The sequence below is a fragment of the Cnephaeus nilssonii genome, assembly GCF_951640355.1.
Source record: "Cnephaeus nilssonii genome assembly, chromosome: 10".
Taxonomy (NCBI): domain Eukaryota; kingdom Metazoa; phylum Chordata; class Mammalia; order Chiroptera; family Vespertilionidae; genus Cnephaeus; species Cnephaeus nilssonii.
Window position 1 is genome coordinate 39,505,732 of NC_137081.1, and position 19,620 is coordinate 39,525,351.

Sequence of the window (19,620 nt, forward strand, 5' to 3'; positions counted from 1 at the left end):
CAATTTTAAATGTTGTAGTACTCTTTGGAAGCATAGTTTAAGACATCCCCCCCAGAAGCCACTTTGAAAAAGGATATTATTTATAAGCAGGCAAGAAAGTTTCTTTAAAAACAGTTGCTGTTCCACTTTGCAAAAAATCTGTACAGAATAAACCTTATAATATTGTTATGAATATTTACAATATGCAAAAATATTTACTTTCGAAAAACCTTTTCGGATATTAAGACCTACTGGTATATTATTTGCATTTGATTTATATGATGAATAAAATTCAATAAAAATTATAAACATAAATGTTTTTAAATTGTAGGAAGGGTTGGTGGGAGTTCTAGGTTCCAACTACAGTTATTTCTTGTCAGTTAACTCAGAAGTTCTAGATAATAGGACAACTGTTTTATTGGAATAGAATTATGATTATTTTTTTAGTTGCACCACTTCTTGAGATAGCTGCGTTTTCCTAATCACCATTAACCCTTTCTTGGGAATTCACTTTACTTTTTTTTTCTGCAAAAAGCTTTATTGTTTCATTTGGTCCAATGCATGGGAGAGGGCTTCAGGGTGGTTAAAAGAATGACTAGTAGTTTTCAGGGAAAGGCTCAGGCAAAAGCCAGACACCTGGGGATGCAGAGAGACCTTCAGAGGCCTCTGGGCTCCAAAGGCTCCTAGTCATGCTTGAGGGTGAGCCTTTCGAAGAGATACGCTCGCCCAGCCCAGCCTGGGGGCCAGCCAGCCTGCAGATGTTACTCAGGTGTGGCCCATCTTCTGGATGAGTTTCACCTCCTCATCCAGGAAGTGGTTCTCCTGGAAGTCACAGAGATGAGAGTCTGTGTGGGTAGAACCCAGGGCATGCCGCTCCAAAAGGGCCTGGTTCAGGTTCCTCTCCAAGGCCAGGGCGGCCTCCATAGGGTCCTGAGTTTTGCCCCACTCATCTTGGGAAGGCGTCAGCACGTCCTGGAAGAGAATGCGGCCACCATGCTTGCCTTGTAACTTTAAGAGACGCTCAGCGCCCTCCAGCTTCTTCTCCACCAATTCACGGAAGCAGCCCACGTCCTCAAGAGCCACATCTGGGCTGGTATTTTGACCTGGTCGAAATAGAAGCCCAGAGAGAGGTAGGTGTGGAGGCCCGCAGATGCAGGTAGCCCAGGCAGTTGACCACAGCCTCCACCTCGGTGGAATAATTCTGATGAATTTGGGAGCTCATGGTTGTTCTGCAATAAGGAGTTAAGGTAGAAAAAAAAACAAAACAAAACAAAAAAACACGGTGTGTTGGCTGGTCCTTTTTTGTTTGTTTGTGTGTTTTTTTGTGTTGTTTTTTTTTTGGGGGGGGGTGTTATTTTGTGTGGGTTTTTTTGTTTGTTTTTTGTTAATCCTCACCCAAGAATATTTTTTCCATTGATTAGAAAAAATAGATGAGAGGGAAGGAGGAAGGGAGACAGAGAGAGAAACAGCAATGTGAGAGAGACATATCAGTTGGTTGCTTCCCACATGCGCCCCGACTAGGACCGGGGATCGAACCTACAACCTAGGTATGTGCCCCTGACCTTTCAGTGTGCAGGCTGATGCTCTAACCCCTGAGAACACCAGTCAAGGAAAATGTACACCTTTTTTTTTTTTTATAGTCTGCCCTATACTTGTAGGTTATTTGCTTTTTATGATTTTTTTTCCAGTTAGATTTTAAACTTGTTGAACGCAGCGTCTCTATGAACTCCCTTTGGTAACTCCCACAATGCTAATCCTTAGAGAAGGCTTTTGATATAAGAGTTTTAAACGGACATGACTGCAAAACTGATCACACATGACCACAGGCATGTTCTGAAGGGAGACTTGTGCTTAACTTCCCATAAATGTTGGTGTATCATATGGCATTTTTCTACTCTTCCATAAGTAAAGAATTAATGTGGTTCATGTGGAAGAAAGTGGGAGGCAGCCCTGGACTGAGAGGCGCTGGAGTCTAGTTGCAGCTCCATTACTTGACTGGCCCTATGAGCTTTTTCAAGTAACCAGCTGCTATCAACCCACCTCCACCTTTATCAAGGGTCAACTGGAGATACTATTTGCTTGCCCTGCTTCATAGAATTGTTGCTACAATTGCATGAAATTATGTATGAGATTTTCTGAATACCATAAAATATCATTATAATGTATGGTATGCATATTCTTCATGTATATGTGGAATCTAAAAACAAAATAAAAATAATTAAAACAGACTCAGACACAGAGAGGGGACTGGTAGATGCCAGAGCAGGTCTGGGGGACTGGGTGAAAGAGGTGAAGGGATTAAGAAGCATGAATTGGTAGTTACAAAGTTGTCATGGGGATGTAAAGTACAGCAGAGGCAATATAGTCAGTAATGTTGCAATGACTGCGTGGTGCCTGGTAGGTGTCGGAAGGAATACTTTGTGATTGGCCACTGTGCTGCACACCTGAAACCAATATAGAATAATCTTGAAGGTGTACTATGGTTGAAAAAAAATATAGTATGATAATGCTCTGTGTTTACAATGATACACTGAATGTTACAAAATAAGATTGTGTTGTTCTAAGATCCTTGGCTATTGCATTGTTGTTGCAATTGAAAACCATTTCTTTTGAAAAGTTGCGATTCCAGAAACCCTATTTTAAAAGATCCAAGCTTGCCCAGCCAGCATGGCTCAGTGGTTGAGCAAACCAGGAGGTCACGGTTTGATTCCCACCCAGGCTGCTTGATCCCCAGTGTAGGGTGTGCAGGAGGCAGCCGATCAATGATCCTCCGTAATCATTGATGTTTCTCTCTCTCTCTCTCTCTCTCTCTCTCTCTCTCTCTCTCCCCCCCCCCCCTCTCCCCCTCTCCCTTCCTCTCTGAAATCAATAAAAATATATTTTGTAAAAAAAGATCCAAGCTTTACTGATCTAAACTTATACTCTGAACCAGGTCCCAACACGATCAGATTGTTATTTTGGGGTGCCTTGGAAAGCTGTACTAACACCAGTCTATATTGAGTGCAGTACTTTGCCCTGGGTACTCTGTCTCATTTAATACTCAATGCTGCCCTATAAAGGTGGGCAGTATTATCATCACTGAGTAGGTGAAGAAAGTGTGGCTTACATAGACTAATGTGTCTAAGGCCATACAGATGAAAAGGGCAGAGTTGGATTTGAATCCACATTGTCTCACACCAGAACCAATGCTCATTTCTTCTTTTCTGTCCTGACAATACTGTTAGCTAAAGCCCAACCGATTTTCTAGCAATTCAAATCCACGAGTTAAAAAATTAAATAGTAAGAATCACATTGTTTAATCTCACATTGGGTTGAAGATACCTGTGGAATCATGTTGATTTTTAGAGATAGTTAAGAAAAATGTTAGCATCTTTGCACATAAAGAATATTTAAAATACTAATCAATGATGGAAACTGTTTATTAAAATACACTTCTTTAATGAGTTATTGCTTAGGACATGTCTGTCGGCAACACATGAATTTTCCAAATATGTAATTTATGCTACAACATCAGGATTTTATTCTCTATTGTAACATTTCAATTATGACAACTTCCATTTAAAAAATATTACTCCAATTGAAAAATCATTTTGGTTTCCTAGACTCTTACTTGTTGGCAATATATAGGGTATTTCCCCTTGAAAAATTGCAGGGCAGTTACCATTGCAGAAGGTAAAAAAAGAAGAAGTAATTTATAACTAGATGGGCTAATAGAGAAATGTTGACATATTTTAAAAATTCAATTTCAATTTGGCAGCCTTAGGTAATTTGCTGATAGAATGTTTATAATTATTGTAACACTTTAGAAAAATAAAAGAAAGCTTGAGTGTTGTATTTTGATTAATGAGACTCTGAACCTATAATTTTTCAGTGTGTTAAAAATAAGCTCATAGAATGCATATGAGCCTAACCAGTGGTTAAGGACAACAGGGGGGGTGGGGGTATGCGTGGGGAGGGGTGTGGGATGGGAAGGGGGGGATGAGGACAAATACGTGATACCTTAATCAATAAAGAAATTTAAAAAAAAAATAAGCTCATAGAAATAGTCGGTTCCCACCTGTACATTTTATTAGTGGATAGTAGCAAGTATTTCAACAAAATCTTCTCAGGTTAATGAAGTCTCAGGTAGTTTAGAGAATAGAATAACTACTTCTAGAGTGAGTCTAAACAATATGCCAATGGCCGATAATCCTGAAAATCCTGATATATCTACTATTGTTATATTCCCTCCTTGTTGTAGAACCTACTACTAAGAGGCATTTAATTACATTTGATGCTATAAACTTTACATAAATCTCACGTCAATGTTTGCCATTAGATAGTAAAAATTGAGTTATTTTTATCCTGCTCCTGAAATGTCTTTTTTGTTGTTGTTGACTCTTTGGATCTTCTCATAGTAAAAGATGAGCAGATCATAGTTTTAAGTGGAGAAACAGACAATTGAAAAGTAAATTGTCCTCATGGCATATTTGGGAGGAAAGATGTTTAAGAACTAAAAATTCTTCTTTTGATCATGAAATGTTAGTATAACAATATCACTGGCTCTGTGAATTCCAAGGAACGTTGTAGCTATTGTTCCCCAGGTAAATTTATAATGGATATATTGCAATTAATACAGAATCTCAAGTAACCCAGAAATATGTACAACTGTGTCACAAATTCAAGTGGTAAATGTGAGTTTGAAAGTGGAGGATCCTTCCAGTCCCTAGGGCACAAGGCAAGATTCGTTCTTTTATATCTGGTCCTATTTTTTCATAATGCCAGATCTATAAAAAATACTTAGCAACACAAAACTGCAAAGTTGTTACCATACTGAAACTTAGAAACTTTATATACTAGTTACTATTATGTTAAAAGTCAGAAAAGGTGTTTATTCCATACCTGTTAACCAGTTTCATAAGGCTTAAAAAATGACAATCCTAAATTATAAGTACAAATTTTATACATGAAATGAGTACTTCATTATTGCTTCGGGATATTTTCAGAATTTGCTTAGTGAACTTCAAAATCTCTTATTCTTGCTTCACCCAGCCCAACCCCTTATTCCTTTTCCTTAGCATAAAGCTAAAATGTCGTGGCAGCAGTGCCAAACCTAAATGTAGTTTCTATATGTTGCTAAAGAAATATACCCAGAGATTCTAATGCTTTCAAAGGATTGTAAGAATATGCAGTTTTGTCCTGTATCTTCAAAGACAAAGGTTCCGACTGGGATCCCCAAGTGGGTTATGTGCTTTCATTCTTCCAAGAATGAAGTGCCCGATGTAGTAATAATGTCACTTTCACCTTGCCCTTTGTTTTCTATCCACATCTATACTTATAAAAGCCTAGGTATCCCTCTTGTGCGACGTCATCACAAGATGACTGCCACAAGATGGCCACCACAAAGATGGCTGCCACAAGATGGCCCAGCAGAGGTGCACAGCAGAGGTGGGGCCCAGCTACCGCTCCACATGGTGAGGCCTAGGGGTCCTGCAGCTCCGCGTGGTGTGGAGGAGGCCGGTCCCGGCGTCTCCACCACCACACGTGGAAGAGGCAGGTCGCAGCAGGGGAGGGCATTTGTGGGCAATCTGGCCGGCAGGGGAGGTCAGTTGGGGGTGATTTGGCCGGCAGGGGAGCAGTTAGGCGTCAATCAGGCTGGCAGGGGAGCGGTTAGGGGGCGATCAGGCTGACAAGCAGAAGAGGTTAGGGGCAATCAGGCAGGCAGGCAGGTGAGCAGTTAGGAGCCAGTGGTCCTGGATTGTGAGAGGGATGTCCAACTGCCGGTTTTTCGGACATCCCCCAAGGGGTCCCAGATTGGAGAGGGTGCAGGCTGGGCTAAATTTCGTGCACCAGGCCACTAGTATACCTATAAAACTTTTGAGAAACTCTCCTGCACTTCACCATCCCCTTCTCTAGTGGGAGTTTAAATGCTGCTATTGTGTTTTTTTCTAAATGAAATGTGGGTCTTTCTATGAAAGTTGGTATAACTCTGGGAACTTTTTCTAGGTGTTCACGATGTTCTTGCTTCTATGATGGAGAAAGAGAGATAAATAATATAGGATTGGTTCTTGGCTTCAAGTATCTCCCAGTGTAGTAGTCAAGAGTGCTGTATAAATAAGCAGTGTCATACAAAATGAAATGCAAGGCAGTCACTTTAGTTTTGTTAAGCAATTCAATGGCTACGCCCCTCTGTAGAACCAACATAAGGAATTACATTATTCTTTCAATATAAAGGAGTAGACCTGCATGAAGATTTGAGAGATAAAATATTTGACCCAAAGATAGAGAGAAGGATACATGATAATTTCCCCAGATTACACATCCAAATAAATATTTTCTCATTCCGAGTGGCCACCTAGGAAGCTATGCAATGCTCCTTTGATTAGAATATTGTTACATTTCCTCTGGTTGACTTGCCTACAGAAGTAATTTACTATATTGTCAAGCTTGTCAGTGTCCAATTTACATTTTTAGTTTTTCAGTCAAAATGCTAAACGCCCCTCTTTAATTGCATATTAAAATAATATTTTAAAGAAATGACACATAGCCGAAACCGGTTTGGCTCAGTGGATAGAGCATCGGCTTGTGGACTCAAGAGTCCAAGGTTCAATTCCGGTCAAGGGCATGTATCTTGGTTGCGGGCACATCCCCAGTGGGGGGTGTGCAGGAGGCAGCTGATCGATGTTTCTCTCTCATCGATGTTTCTGGCTCTCTATCCCTCTCCCTTCCTCTCTGTTAAAAATCAATAAAATATATTAAAAAAAAAAAAAGAAATGACACATTGCTTTGTAGTGGTGTCTTTGGTTTCCAAAATGCTGGAATTTGTTTCTTTTTTGAGACCATTATTGGAATGCAGATTTGATCTGTTATTCTATAAGCCTTATCTTTGCAGACATTCACTATTGGTGATGGTCGGCCTGTATAAGGCGGCTCCCTGAATCTGGTCTGGGCTGGAAGCTTGGCCCAAATGAAGGCTCAGTTTCCATTTAGAGTTGTTTCATGTAGGGTTAGTAATAAACCAACAAAAAGCACAATAAGTGAAATCAATATAAGTTAGTGGACACATTTCCTGATGCCTCCCTTGTCCCTCAGGGAAGGCATATTCAAAATGGTCATTGCAGTCCACATCCCATGAGGAATCTATGAGCAGCCCAGAACCAAATCAGTGGCTTAATCTCACAGCCCTGTCTACTGGGGGAAGGGTGCTTATCTGTCACCATAGAAGGAGTTTCTTCCTGAATCATTATATACTCTGTTTTTACAAAGTCGTCAAACCTGGGTACCACCAGTCTTCAGAATGGCATTTGAATTTACAAGAGACTGCTTTGCTCTCCCACATTTATCCTACCGAATCCCTTGGTGAATCTAATCTCTACTGGTATACTTGTTTGTGGTTTTTAAGAAATGCTCCTGACCTGGTTTTGTCATCCAAAGTATTTATTGCATCCCTACTTTGGGGAAAATATTGTACTGACATGTAATGCCATAATATTTAAATAATGTAGAATCTCCTTTAATGGAGATACTTTAACAGACAAAAATTTAGGGGATCATATTTTTATATAAACCTGTAAAAGTATTCATATTTTTAATTATTGGGGAAAATATTAAGTAAGGAAGTTTAAAGAGAATTTCTCTAAGTTTTGCTCACTATGCAGCTGCGACTGAGAAATTTTGGCAATTAGTTGAAATTAATCATTTGGATGTTCTTTTATATATATATATATATATATGACCCTATACAACCTAAGTTTATCAGGAATTTTCACTCTGCTGCTATTAATTTTCATTATGTTAAATACTTTCTATCCACATGCATTCGGTGCTAAGATGTGCAAATGAATGTATACCTTGGGTTTTTGAAATTAGAAAATCTGAGTTGAATCTCAGCTTTGAAATTGAAACAGCATAATTTTAAGCAAGTCCCTGATCCTTCCTGGAATTCAGTCTCTAAATCCATAAAGTGGGTATTTTTTTGAACCACATGAAATTTACTGTCAGAATTAGATCACTCAAGAGATACTACAGAAGATAGAAGTATAACAGCAAGGCAGTCTGTTGGAAAAGTCAGATACCATCTGTTACTCAAATAGGTCTAATGTTCATTCCTACAGAGTGTTCTGTTATCTGTTCATACACACACAATGTTTACAAATACAATCATCAAAACATTCTTTTACTCATTTGTTTTCTACATTATGTCAAATTATGTGCTTTTCCTATAAATAGATTGAAACCATAATTCCTAGCACATTTTAGAATCCTTTGCAGTGTGTCCTCAGGAATAATTTCCTTATTTACATTGTAAATATCTGAAGCATTTAATATAAAATGTTGCTTATAGTAAAGTGTCCCATTAATTTATTAAAAGAATGAGTACAAATTTTTTTTTCAAAATAAAGTTTCTGAATCATAAGAATTAGTGAACTCTTTTTAGAAGAATGAAAACTAATCCTAAGGCTAATTTTTCAAAATGCTAAACAACTAGGTATTATAAGATGTCAGAATTTTTTAAATTTGTTATGAAGACAAAACCTTAATTACATGAAATTTATTACGGCATTTAGTACAACTTTATGGTATATTCAGAACCCAAATTCAAAACTGTGATAATGTGCAATATATGATTTATGCTTTTAAGGCATCATGTGCAAATAGTCCATACATATAGGTTTTGTGTTTAATAAATACATACTAGAATAATACAGATTATGTTTATTGAAAATGGACTTTATCTTTGACATACAGAAACCTATCGAAATGTATAGTCAACAAAGAAAAGCTCTCACAAGTTTTGGACACTAACATGTTTTGGACACTTAAAACCAAAGTACATTAGAACCATGCCATGATGGGGAGAATATAGAACAAGAAAAATTCTATGGTGAGTTCATGATATAACAACTATTCATGTCACTCATGGAAAAACTCAGTCCATACACCACTTAAGGTGGTATCTCTCACCAGAGTGGAGCAAGATACAGACTACAAAGCACAGAAGCTAGAGCCCCAGAAACAGCCATGGCAGAGGAAGCAATTAAGTACTCTCAGGTATATCAGGAAAAGTACCTCATGTTAATGGACTTTAGGTTTGTTATACTTTTAAGGTATCTCATTGAAGCATTTCAAAATTTACTAATATTATTTTTGAGTTCTCAAAACTTTGAATTTATGGAATATGTCTTTTATTCTAAAGAATCTAATACAGAGACACTTTACTCACCACATCCTAGTTTGCAACAGGGAACACTGCAGTTACCATGGCAACTATACTATAAATCGTTCTTTTTCCTAACTTGGAATTTTTCTTTCTTTGGACTGACATTTCCAGTGCTTGTGCTCTAGTAAAGATGATTTTTACTTCTTCACGTTGTGAAAAGTTGAATTAATATTTTCAAAGAGTTTTGTATGTTTTGATTTCTTTATATCAGGCAAGAAAAATTGAAGTCAAACTAAGAGGAGAAAAAGCCTATGAACCAATAATATTATCCATTTTTCTCCCTAACTATAAGACATGAACATAATACATACTTTGTATCTCATGAAAAATTCTAATGTTCCCAAGCCACATTAAAATGCAAAATAAGGTGGTATTAGGATGTAGTTTGTATCCATAGGACCCAGGATTTGTCGGCACAAATAAGCTCAGATGGTGTGACCATGGGAAAAATGATGGAAGGAACGTGAAAGACTAATGGAAGCTTAATTTCAAGAATGAAGTACTGACTTTAGGGAGAAAACTGTGAAGGATACAAATGAACTTTGCATTTTTAGTCATTGACGTTATGTTAAGCTATGCCTATATCCAAATATAAGTGTTAATGTAAATATATTTTATCTGTAAAATACAAACAAAGCAATATATACTTTTTAGATGTTGGCTACTACTGCACTGTGTTAAAGTGTTTCTGTATGTATTAAGATAGCACTAAATTCACCATCCTATCTAATAATAGAGTAATATGCAAATTAGGTGTCACTCCGCAACAAAAATGGCAGCCCCCATACCCACAAGATGGCGGCGCCCAGTCCCCTCAGCCCCGCTGCTGGAGTGTCTGGCCTGTCCCACCAGCAAACAGAGCACTGAGAGCAGGGCATGGTTGCTTCCTTAGTGCTGTTGCAGCGGGAAGCCGCCAGGCCCTGCACATACGAAGCCGGCGGAGGAGCAGGGCCTGGAGTCTTCCCGATGGTCGCCGTGGAGATCTGGAAGATGCCAGGAGCCTGAGGAGGAGCAGGGCCTGGAGTCTTCCCGATGGTTGCTGGCGGAGGAGCAGGTCCTGTCGCCGTGGCGATCGGGAAGACGCCAGGCCCTGCACACAAGGAGCCGGCGGAGTGCAGGGCCTGGCGTCTTCCCGTTGGTCGCCACGGTGATCGGGAAGACGCCAGGCCCTGCAAAGCCAGGCATGGTGGCTTCCTTAGTGGGGCAGTGGCAGGGAAGTCCCCAGACATGTCAGACAGAGCCCAGACAGCAGGGCTTGGGGGCTTCCTTAGTGGGCAGTGGTGGTGGGAACACCCCCAGGCCCTGCAGACAGAGCCTGGACAATAGGGCATGGGGGCTTCCTTAGTGTGTCCATGTCTGGGAAGACCCCAGGCCCGGCAGACAGAGCACACTGCAGGGCATTGGGGCTTCCTTCACATGGCACATGGCGGCAGCAGGCAGAGAGCCACAGCAGGCTTCATCTCCATGGCTGCAGGGAAACCTCCAGGCCCGCAGAGAGCAGAGAACCATGCGGAGTGGGCCTAAGCCATCAGTAGGATATCCTCTGAGAGCTCCTGGATTGTAGAGGGTGCAGGTTGGGCTGAGGGGACCCCGTGCACGAATTTCATGCACCGGGCCTCTAGTAAGAATATAAACACCAGTTGTGATTAAAAACACAAGAACTAAGAAAAGAACAAGAGCCAAGGGAAATAGGATCTCTCTGCAGAAATAGATTAGGTATCTGGAAGTGGGATGCTGCCATAACAATAATTTAAAATGGAGGGTTGGCTTTGGAATCAAGAAGTGGGTAGAGCCTGGAAGACTTTTGAGAAGCATGATAGAAAAATCCTAGATTCCCTTGAACAGACTCTTGGTAGAAATATAGACATTGCAGATGCTGCTGGTGGGGTTACACTACAAAGTGAAGCACATGTTCATGGGAACTAGAATAATGGTGATCTTTCTTACATAGTAGCAAAGCTTAGTTGAATTGTGTCCTTCAGTTATGTAGAAAACAGAACTTGTAAAAGATGAATTGGAATGTCTTTCTAAGGAGATTTCCAAGCAAAGTATTTAAGATGTGGCCTGTTTCATGCTGCTTAGAGCAAATGTAAGAAGAGAGGTATCAATTGAAAGTTAAACAAAAAGGAACCAGGACATGATAATGTGGGAAATTATCAGATGACAAAAGATACTAAAATCAAGAAAGTGCCTCTGAAAGCATGGTATCGAAAAAAAAAATGGCGAACAGCATGGCTATACAACTCTTTGCTAAAATCTTCGAAAGATCAGTGTTCAGAACTCCTTTTTTTTTTTTTTTTTTTACCACAGCGTAGTATTCCATTGTGTAGATGTACCACAGTTTTTTAAGCCACTCATCTGCTGATGGGCATTTAGGCTGTTTCCAAATCTTAGCTATGGTGAATTGTGCTGCTATGAACATAGGGTTGCATATATCCTTTCTGATTGGTGTTTCTAGTTTCTTGGGATATATTCCTAGAAGTGGGATCACTGGGTCAAATGGGAGTTCCATTTTTAGTTTTTTTGAGGAAACGCCATACTGTTCTCCACAGTGGCTGCACCAGTCTGCATTCCCACCAGCAGTGCAAAAGGGTTCCTTTTTCTCTGCATTCTCACCAGCACTTGTTGTTTGTTTATTTGTTGATGATTGCCATTCTGACAGGTGTGAGATGGTACCACATTGTCATTTTGATTTACATCTCTCGGATGATTAGTGACGTTGAGCATGTTTTCATATGTCTCTTGGCCTTCCTTCTGCCTTCTTTCGAAAAGTATCTATTTGCAACAGCATGGATGGAACTGGAGAGCATTATGCTAAGTTAAATAAGCCAGTCAGAGAAAGATAAATATCACATGATCTCACTCATTTACAGAATATAATGAACAACATAAACTGATGAAGAAAAACAGATCCAGAGAAACATCGATCAGACTATCAAACCTCAGAGGGAAGGTAGGGGAGGGGGGAGGGGTAAGGAGTAGAGATCAACCAAAGAACTTGTATGCATGCATATAGACCTAACCAATGGACACAGACAACAGGGGGTGAGGGCATGTGGGTGGGGCGGGTAATGGGAGGATAAGGACACATATAATAACTTAATCAATAAAGAAATTTTTTTTAAAAAAGGTACGTGTTCAATAATAAGAGATTAAGGTTTTGCCTCACAGAACTTCTCATTAAGTTAGAGGGCTCTTAGGAATCTGTGTGGCCCTCAGCCATCTCAATATGAACCAGAGTTAGAGAAGGAATTATCTCAAAAAAGATTTGTAGATGTGACTTATTTCTAATGGAGAACATTAGTGTGCCATGCACAGAGATCCATACAGTTCCTAAGAAAATTATATCAGCAGAAACACCACCAGCTTGGACTGAAAGGTGCAAGAGAGAACTAAGTGAAAGGTGGCTGGTGGACTTCAAAATTCTACTAAAAGGAAGAAGACTAATAAAATTTCTCAGCTGCAAACATATGCAGCCATTCACAAAGAAAGAAAGGATGACTCAGAAGGCTCCCCACTTTCACCACTTTTATTCAACATAGTATTAGAAGTTCTAGCCAGAGCAATTAGGCAAGAAAAAGAAGTAAAAGGCATCCAACTTGGAAACAAAGAAGTAAAAGTGTCATTATTTGTGGATGACATGATTTTACAAATAAAAAACCCTAAAGACTCCACCAAAAAGTATTAGAAATGATAAATGAAAACAGTAAAGTTTCAGCATACAAAGTCAATACACAAAAATCTATTGTATTTCTAAACACAAACAAAAAACCATCAGAAAGAGAAATGAAATACATAGGAGAAAACATAGGCAGTAAGATCCTTGACGTTGGTCTTAGAAATGTTTTTGTGGACTTGACTCCAATGGCAAGGGAAATGAAACAAAAATAAACAAATAGGATAACCTCAAACTAAAAAGCTTCTACACAGGAAAAGAAACCATCAACAACCAGAAAAGGTGACCAAATGAATGGGAAAAGATTATTTGCAAATGATACTTCTGATAAGGCGTTAATATCCAAAAAATATAAAGAACTCATAAAAATCAACAACAAAACACAATTTAAAACTGGGCAGAGGATCTGAATAGACATTTTTCCAAGGAAAACTTGCAGTGACTAAGAGGTACATGAAAATATGTTCAAATTACTAATTATTAGAGAAATGCAAATCAAAATCACGAGATAATGCCTCACACCTGTTCGATGTGGCTATTATCAAAAAGACAAGAAATATCAAGTGTTGGAAAGGATGTGGAGAAAAGGGAAACTCATACACTATTGGTGGGATTGTACATTGGTACAGCCACTATGGAGAATGGTATGGAGGCTCCTCAAAAAATTAAAAATAGAACTATTGTATGATTCAGCTATCCCAATTCTGGATATTTATCTGAAAAATACAAAAATATTAATTTGAAAAGATATATGCACCAGTCTGTTCAGTGCAGCATAATTTACAATAGCCAAGATATGGAAACAATTTAAGTGTCAATTGACAGATGAATGGATAAAAAAGATATAATATAAGTAGATAGATGATAGATTGATAGAGAGGTAGATAGACATATTTTAAACACATTTATATGTTTTAAACATATGTCAGTGGAGATGGGAGATTGGAAAAATGGCCAAACTAACACTCCAGAACATAACAACTTGAGTCATTTTTTTCTTTAAGAGTAGCAATAAAATGTATAGGGAAGTAGGAGAGTTGTCCAGTGTGCTCAGAATTTGCTAAAATACTAGAGAAAGGTAAGAGGTAGGCCAAGGTGAGAAGACCAAAGCTCTGTTAGAATAAATTTATCCCACTTTGGATAATGTATTGGTTGGGGTTCAGCTATAGAGAACAAATCCACATCAACTATTTCAATAAGAAAGGAACTTATATTAGTACATATTAAATGACTTCCAGAATATTTTGGGTAGCTACAAACAGCCAACCTTTAGCTAGACTTTCTGGATCTGACTCCTACAGCCCTGTCACAGAACTGGGCTTTGAAAGGAGCTGCTGCTGCTGCCAGGATTGGCTAACATCACCACCTTGCACCTTTGTTCCAGCTAGATGCCTCCCCCCGGGTGACCCAATTGAGCATTCCTAATTGGTGGAACCTAAATCATATCTGGAACCCTAGTCACAAGAGCACATAAGAAAGCTTTCCAGGAAGGAGTATTAGATGAAGGTGGACATAGGTGTTAACCCCCATTGAGCATAATTATTTTTTAATGTATTTTATTTTTATTTGTAATTGATTTTAGAGAAGAAAGGAGAAAGAGAGAGATAGAAACATCAATGATGAGAAAGAATCATCCATTGGCTGCCTCCTGCATGCCCCCTACTGGGGATCGAGTCTGCAACCTGGGCATGTGCCCTGGCCAGGAATTGAACCTTCACTTCAACCATTGAGCCACATCAGCTGGCAAGCCTAATAATTTACATTTAAAAGGCCTAGGAAAGCCATTTCACTTAGGAAAGCCAAATTCTCTGTTTTGGATGTAGTAATAAAAAGATCAGATACTTAGTATCATTTTTTTTCTTTGAATCTTAGTAATTTTAAGTTTTAATAAAATTTTAAATGATAGTTTTCATTTTTTCACAGTATAAATTCTCTGCTTAGTGATAAATATTAAATTAAATGAAGATAAAAATCAGGCTATTATTTTTCATAGACATTCATTTTATGTTAATATAAAATTTGCTTTATTATATTAACACAGACCTGCAAAGTCTGCTAATCATTTCTAACTTACAGTAAGTGTTCACCTGTTGTCACCTGAGGCAGTGGCTGCGTATCATGGTCTGTATACAATATTGTCCCGAGGTAAGAGTCCTACTTAAACATATTTTGGCACTGCAGCTCCTCTTTATCTGAACTAGATTCAAAACCACTAATGTCAAAAATAACATCAGTTTAAACAAAGGGCTTACAGCAGTGATGATCGTTTTAGTAACTGAGTCAACCTTAGGCAAGTGCCATTAGCTGGCTCTAGTCCTATGTTAGGGTATTGTTCTCTGTGCTAACACTCGGAACATCAGGGCTTGGATATAGGCAATCACAAAGAAGACTAGAAACCAGTAGTGGTGAAGTCTCCTCCCTGCTGTAACACATGCAAGAAAACGTACGTATTTTAAAGTGGATGTTGATGCGTTAATGACTAAATGAGCACAGCCGCCATTTGAGGGCACTGGACCCCTTTACTGTACCTTTGAGCGTTGTTCATAAATGGAACCTGATGGAATTAACCTCTTCTCATTGTAATATTTATTTAGATTTAGTTGTGTGACTGGCAAAGTAATGTGAAATTAGAGCTGCTTAATAACAATAAAAATTAATCTAAAAACAAATTACTAACCTATACTAGTAAGCTAAGGGTTGAAAAGAAAGCAAGAAGTAACGGGGGCAGCAGAGTAAACTTTTTAACCTTTGCCCTCCCCTAGTAACTGATCTTATTTTCTTTGCTCTTGCTTTTTGCCTGCTTTTCCTTTTCAAAGTTAAAAGAAATCTGCCTGGTTGTTTTTACTCCGCACTCTCTCTTTCCCATCACTACTTGTGTGTTCTAGAAGTGGAGATTTTAAGTTGAGGAGGGTGACTCTACACATGGGCTGTTTAACTGAATGACAGCTGAAAGATTACTAAGGAAGATGGCTGTAACTACGGTGACCATTTATCCAAGTTTACTTGGGACAGTCCCAATCTATGCCTATTAATAGCATCCCCTTCATTCTCAAAAATGTCCTGGCTTGAATGGTAAGTTACATGGCCACCCTAGTTACAACTCAGATGGGCTAAAGGATGGTGTAGAAAAATGTAGACACTCTGAAAGATGCTGACAGTTGTTAAGGTTAAGTTAGTGTCTTATTAATTACAACAAGGAAAGATTCACATTTCCTGACACTGGGCTCTCTGTGTCCTCTTCAGAACTTAAGCAATTATTCTTATTTACATGCATGAACATTGAACTACTCAGATTCTTGTAGAATTATAATAAATGAGAGGGCATTTTCAATTCAATAATTTAAAAAATATTCCTAATAAAAATTCTTATTGAAATTATATTTTAGAAATAGATATGGAGACTTAATAAAATATATTCATGATGGATTTTTTTTAATTTCAAAGATTATATAACTCTATAATTGCTGATAATTTAGGTAGAGAAAGTATTTAAATAGAAAATATTTGAAATGCTCAGCGAACAGAATAAAATTAATAGAGTGCTGTCTTTTTTAGATACTTCAGTATTCTTTTTTAAATATAATTTCTGAGGGTTATTTGGTGTTATGTTTCAGTGTTTATTATAAAGAAAAGGTTTCTTGTCCCAAACCAAGTTTTTATTCCCACTGATAGCAAGTAACTCGTTTTTATCATAATGGAGAGTGGTATTAATATTTTAGAGAAATGTGTTTGAATCCCAGGTAAAATACTTCCTCTGTTTTCCCTTCTAACTCTAACTTTTTATGGTGGGTTGAGTAAATAAAGCTCATTGCGAAGACCTAGGTTTTAGACTTTCCAAGCAGATTGTAATAGACAATATTCTCACATGAATATTCAGTGTTCAATTCTAATATACTTAATGTAAGATTTCAGGGATTTTTAAAAAGGCTTTAGAGCTTATTATCAATAAAAGAAGACACAGAGGAGTAAAATATCTGATGAAAGCTGCCAAAAGCATTCCATACACAGTTTAGACATACAACTTTCAATTAGAGTACAGTTTCAGTTTAATATCTTCTTGTTAATAATTAACATAAAGCAACAACCCCATCTGGACTATGAGATAAACACAATTTCAGAAATCTTTATAGTACTTTTTTTTCTGTAAAAAACATTGTCCAAATATCGTATGGTGTACTTTTGTTCAGTATTCTTTTTCCCAATTACTATTAGCATTTCTACAGGGTGAAATTTGTTGTTCAGTTCTGCTATTGTAAAAGTAACCTGAGGTTAATCACAGTATCATGCTTTCATTCTGAGTTTTTTTAATGAGATGTACTTATTGCTAAAAGAAAGCATTCTAGGAAAAAAGTGGAGCCTGCGTCATAATTGTTGATTGAATTGTGTATTTTTGCCATCCACCTTACTGAGACTATTAAATTACAGTGGTCAGTGCTATACTTAGGAATTAATAAAAACGGCAGTTATTTAGGGAAACAGTTGATGTTTTTCCAAAGAGACATTATGTGAACAAGTAGAGGAAAGGGGTGTGGTGAGCTCTTAACTGCTTCACTGCTGGGAGATTTACATGAAGAGCAGAGACAGAGAAAGAGAAATCTATCTGCCAGTCCCAGGTTTGCCTCATTTAAAGGGGTTCACAGCTATTTATTTCTTCATAAATGGAATATACACAGGTTTCAGTGGTTTCATTCTTGAAAAAATATTGTTCCTAATGGGAAAAAAAAGAAAAAATACTGTTCCTGCTTAATTTGTGTGTTTGTTCTTTATTGATTAAGGTATTACATATGTGTGCTTATCCCCCTCATTGCCCCCCACCCCCCACTCGTGCCTTCACCCCCCCTAGTATCAGTATCCACTGGTTAGGCTTATATGCATGCAAACAAGTCCTTTGATTGGTCTCTCCCCCTTCCCCCTCCTCTCCCCTGCCTTCCCTCTGAGGTTTGACGGTCTGATTGATGCTTCTCTGTCTCTGGATCTGTTTTTGTTCATCAGTTTATGTCGTCCATTATTTTCCACAAATGAGTGAGGTCATGTGATATTTATCTTTCTCTGACTGGCTTATTTCACTTAGCATAATGCTCTCCAGTTCCACCCATGCTGTTGCAAATGGTAAGAATTCCTTCCTTTTTACAGCAGCGTATTATTCCATTGCATATGTGTACCACAGTTTTCTAATCCACTCATCTGCTGATGTGCACTTAGGCTGTTTCCAAATCTTAGCTATTGTAAATTGTGCTGCTTTGAACATAGGGGTGCATATATTCTTTCTGATTGGTGTTTCTAGTTTCTTGGGATATATTCCTAGAAGTGGGATCACTGGGTCAAATGGGAGTTCCATTTTTAGTTTTTTGAGGAAATGCCATACTATTTTCCACAGTGGCTGCACCAGTCTGCATTCCCACCAGCAGTGCAAGAGGGTTCCCTTTTTTCCGCATCCTTGCCAGCACTTGTCGTTTGTTGATTTGTTGATGATAGCCATTCTGACAGGTGTGAGATGGTACCTCGTTGTCGTTTTGATTTGCATCTCGGATGATTAGTGACTTTGAGCATGTTTTCATATGTCTCTTGGCCTTCTGTATGTCCTCTTTTGAAAAGTATCTATTTAGGTCCTTTGCCCATTTTTTGATTGGATTGTTTATCTTCATTTTGTTAAGTTGTATGAGTTCCCTGTTGCAATTAAAACACCTAATCTCATTACTGCTAACACTACTATATTTTCACATTATGGATCACTGGGCAGGTTCTGGGCCTTATTTTCCACTAAGGAAAAAGAAAAGCTGGTGGCTAGAGTCATGGGGTATCAGGGACCTTCCCATCCAAGTGACCTTGTGTAATGGACCTGGAGAGAGACCGGAGATTCAGCCTCCAGCTCTGACACTTGGTCAACTCCTGAAAGGTTGCCTGAGCCTCAGTTTAGCTATGAATGGGGAAAACTCACACATTCTATAATACTCAATGTATGAGGACAGGAGTGAAAACCTATGTGAACCCCCAAGGAGAATCTGCTCTTAGTGTTCAGTAGGCAGAGCAGAGGATAAGCCAAAGCAGAAAGAGAAGGGGCAATTGCTTTATTCTCCACCCTAAATAGGGTCCCACCAGGTGCTGAGGTCAACAATCTTCAGGTGCATTTGCAACTAGTCCTACTTAGAGGGCTTACGTTAAAGTTTCCCTAAGAGAGCAACTTTCTGGGGATGAGCATAAGACAAAATCTTTTAAGAAAATCTTAAAAGAAGTATTAGCCAACCCAGCCCCCTGCCTTTCACTGGGTTCTAACCACCTGCTTCGGAGTCTTAACCCGGAAGCCCTTTAATTGCTATCAGTATTTTCTAGTTGACAAAACATATGTTCGCTCAAAGTAAAATATCTTTTAATAAAAATGTTCATATTTTGTCTTAATGTTTGAAACCACATTATACTGATAATGTATAAAGGACTGAGTGATCATTTTTAATTATGTGGAACAAATAGAAAATAAGCAATGAAAAGAATTAAAAATACTAGCATAAAAGAATTTCATATTATTATAAAGAAAGTTTGAGCATATATAAAAACATACTGCTTGCATTCCAATGACTAGACTGATGAAGTCTCAGTGACATTCTTCCTTCTATTCAAAAACACTAACCAAAGTTCACTTAGTTCTGAAGAGGATACAGCAAGCCCAGTGTTAAGGAAGGCGATTCTTTCCCTGCTGTAATTAATAAGATACTAACTTAAACTGGTTCTACCAAAATATCAACAACTGTCAACATTTTTAAAATGTTCT

General features: G+C 38.3%; 1 protein-coding gene and 1 pseudogene across 4 annotated transcripts in view; one reads left to right on the forward strand and one right to left on the reverse strand.

The window, feature by feature from the left end:
- Positions 1-19,620, forward strand: part of ZNF385B (zinc finger protein 385B) — a gene marked incomplete at both ends in the record, with an annotated part of 261,326 nt that overhangs the window by 118,885 nt on the left and 122,821 nt on the right. The gene's annotated exons all lie outside the window — the stretch shown is intronic.
- Positions 745-1,201, reverse strand: LOC307106503 (ferritin light chain 1-like; annotated as a pseudogene). The gene has a single exon. The product of its transcript is annotated as a ferritin light chain 1-like (transcript).